General features: G+C 41.8%; 1 protein-coding gene across 1 annotated transcript in view; it reads right to left on the minus strand.

Moving 5' to 3' along the window:
* LOC102199064 (protein Z-dependent protease inhibitor-like) overlaps nucleotides 1-3208 on the minus strand; it is a 6776-nt gene extending 3568 nt beyond the window's left edge. The window contains exon 1 of the mRNA XM_005753327.2: nucleotides 3089-3208. The gene's annotated coding sequence lies outside the window, so the exon portion shown is untranslated. The remainder of the gene's footprint in view (nucleotides 1-3088) is intronic.
* Between the last annotated feature and the right edge of the window lie 284 nt (nucleotides 3209-3492).

Below are 3492 nucleotides of genomic sequence, written 5' to 3' on the forward strand. Positions count from 1 at the left end.
GTTGTAGCCACAGCTGCCCTGGGGCAGACTGACAGAAGCCAGGCTGCCATATCGCGCCATCGGCCCCTCTGGCCAACACCAGTAGGCGGTAGGGTACATTTATTATATTATATTACATTATATCATATTATATTATATTACATTATATCCTCTATCACATTAGAGCCACAACAGGACCCACTAGAACATGGGAACAAGTAAAAGTGAAATATAAGAATATTCTACAGCATGGTAATATTTATCACTTATATTGCTTTTAGTCTCTTGAAAAGAGACCCTGAAATAATCTGTTTGTTTGTTTATAACAGCAACCAGGAAAAGGGCAGAGCAAAAAAAGACAGGTGGTGGTCCTGCACCCCCTCGTCAACCAGTTGGTTAAGTAAATAATACCCTTACGGGAAAATCGATATCTCTCTATGAGCACACTGTCGCGCTGAGCTAAAGGATCCTGTCTATCCCGCAATATACGCTGAATTCTGAAAACTCTCCTTATCAATCTTGCACCTTCCGCAATGGGTGGCTGCGACAGACTTCCCAAATCCACCTTCGCTTTTATAGCCGTGGTCTCTCATCTTGCTTACATGAAGTAACTTACAATTACAACTCTAAAATATGAATTACATCTGAAATAATCAAATACATGGAATGGAATGATTAATAGTACATTTCCCTTTTTAAAGGAAATGACCTGTATGTATCTGTATGAAATCAATAAAAGAATCAAGTGCTGCATTATCTTTAGTTACATTGATAATATTTATTTATGGACAAACAGTGGTAAAATATCGCTGTTGCTTTCGTATAAATGAAGCGGACATACCTGAGTGGCCGCGATCTAATCCAGTTTACATAAAGTAAGCCTGCTCCCAAGCAGGTTTACGCTTACGGATCTGTTGCTATGACAGCAAGTGATGAGCTTCGGAGAACCGAACGATCCAAGATCACGCGAAATCGTCAACAATCAAATCCAGCTAACTTACTTAGCGAGGTACGAAGAACGGACCCCTGGGCCCTATTTCAGAAAGCAGGTTTAGAAAACTCAGAGTTAAAAACGATACTCAGGGTTGAGTAACCCTGAACTGTCCAACTCGGAATATTCGGTTTCAGAAAGGCTGATAACAATTAGTTCAATCAACGCAGAGTTGCTTTAACCCCAAATTAAGCGAGCGCACGAGGATACATAAAGCCCTGATCAGTGGAGCACAGATTAAGCGAGTCACCATGGAGACGGAGGGAAAGAAGGCGCGGTCAATGTATCTTACAGCGCTTGAGGCCGAAATTCTGATGGCAGCATATGCCGATAACATGCAAATTTTGCGGAAAAAAAGTAACACAGCTTCAGCTGCAAAAGAAAGGGAGCATGCATGGCAAAATATAGCCGACAGAGTCAATGCGTGAGTGTTAATTTAAACATTGATCTAGGGATTTCCACCCATTTAACACGTTATTTTATTATATTTTATTTTATTTTTTATTTTATACATTTTATTTTGTGATGTGATGTGAGCACAGGTGCAACCCAACAGGCCCCAAACGTTCCTGGCAGCAAGAAAAAATGAAATATAAAAATATAGTCCAAACAGGTAAGGTGTAATTGTATTATGAGCCATAGTGCTTGGTCTGTTTGTCCTATGTAAATCAATTGCAGTTAGAGGCTAATTTTCTTTCTGTAAGCACTTATTGAAATTATCTGAGCACATTACAAGTACATATTTGCTTACTCTGTATGCTCAAATGTGACCCGTTATAGCCACTAGAAAAAAAGCGGAGGCCCGAAAAACAGGTGGGGGTCCTCCACCACCACTCACAGAGGCTGAGCAGTTGGCTTCCACATTTGTGATAATGTTGGCAGCATCACATATGATCTTCACAGTGCAGAGAACACAAATTAGCATCCATTACTATAATGACATAATTTGTTAGTTTGAAATGCTACAGGGAACCATGTACCTGTACATTAATGCTGTGGAAAGACTTCCTGTTCACATAGTCTCCTTCATTTACTGAAGGAGCAATGATTGGAATGTGAGTGCCATCTATACAGCCAATCACGCCTGGGAACCGTGAGAATAAATGTAAAATTTAAGTAGTAGTTCAAGTATCACCACATCATGAATTAAGTTTTGTTCATCCTGATACCTGCAATTTTGTGGAATCCCTCTTTGATAAATCTTGTGGGTCTATGACCGGGGAACACCACAAACGAGTACAGGAGACGTTTCAGTGCAACTGTAACATTCCTGACTGCCCGACAGACGGTAGCCTTGGAAACGTGCTCAGCGTCACCAATATTATACAGAAAGCTCCCGTTTGCAAAAAAACGAAGTGCAATACAAATAATATGTACAGAACTGAGAGAATGTCCGCGATGTGTCACATGAGCAATATTAGGCCTGAGGATGTTATTCAAATAAATTATAGATTGTGCTGAAAAACGGTAACGTTCACACAGGAAATCATCAGGAAATGATAAAATGTCCAAACCCGCTCTAATCACTCTCTCCCGGCGGAGAGCTCTGCGGAGAATTTGGGCTTCAACATCTACTGGCTCTTCAAGGAAGGGGCAGGCCATGTCTGACACTTCCTGCAGTCAGGTTTCTGACAAAGAGGCGGAGAACGTCAGGGTTAGTTGAAGTAAACCTGCTAGGGGGCAGGTCAGCTTCACGGAGTGTGTCGTCATAGTAACTCACTCAGAATTAATCTAAACTCGCTTTGTGAAACCGAAAACCCAGAGTTTTCGTTAACTCAGGGTATACTTACTCAGAGTTTGCACTAAACCGGCTTCCTGAAATAGGGCCCGGGGCCTTACCTGTGAGGTAAACACGACATCACAATAATCACATAAACAGGTGATCGACCACGTCATCGGTCCATAGGGCCACGCCCTTAACATCTCGTGACGTCATTTGTTTTTGTTTCCATTTCCTGATCAGACTTTTAATGTGAATTAATTCTCGATCACTGATCGATCGCTGATTAGCTGACAACAGCGGAGGAAGAAAATCAATCACAAATCTTACTGATGATCGAGTCTACCGCTGTAAACAACAGCAAACAACCGACAGGAAACAAACACGCTGGGTCTGACCTGCAGCTGATGTTCAATCTCTGATTTTCGATCTGAAGCTTCACGCGATGTGCATCACCGACCAGCTCCCATTCCGACCCTCACCGGAAACTACAGCTCAGAGTACGACACGCCCATTTCAAAATAAAAGCCGAAACTTTATATTACGTCAAACCAAACGATTTTTTAAACTCAATAAGATCAGCTGATCGGTCATAAAGGATCTCACCCCGCTTTGTGTTCATCACGTTCTAGAAACGCAAGCTTTTCTCTTCCGGAAAGCGTCAGTTACCATGGTAACAGACTGTGCCCCTTACCTGGAGAAGATGACAGAGTGGAATTTTTCACTCAGTGAATCACAAAACACCATCATACGACAGGGTATGAGAACAATATATGGAATGTGGAGATAACACGTTGCTGTC

The sequence above is a fragment of the Pundamilia nyererei genome, unplaced genomic scaffold (assembly GCF_000239375.1).
Source record: "Pundamilia nyererei isolate P.nyererei 1_Seehausen unplaced genomic scaffold, PunNye1.0 scaffold00421, whole genome shotgun sequence".
Taxonomy (NCBI): domain Eukaryota; kingdom Metazoa; phylum Chordata; class Actinopteri; order Cichliformes; family Cichlidae; genus Pundamilia; species Pundamilia nyererei.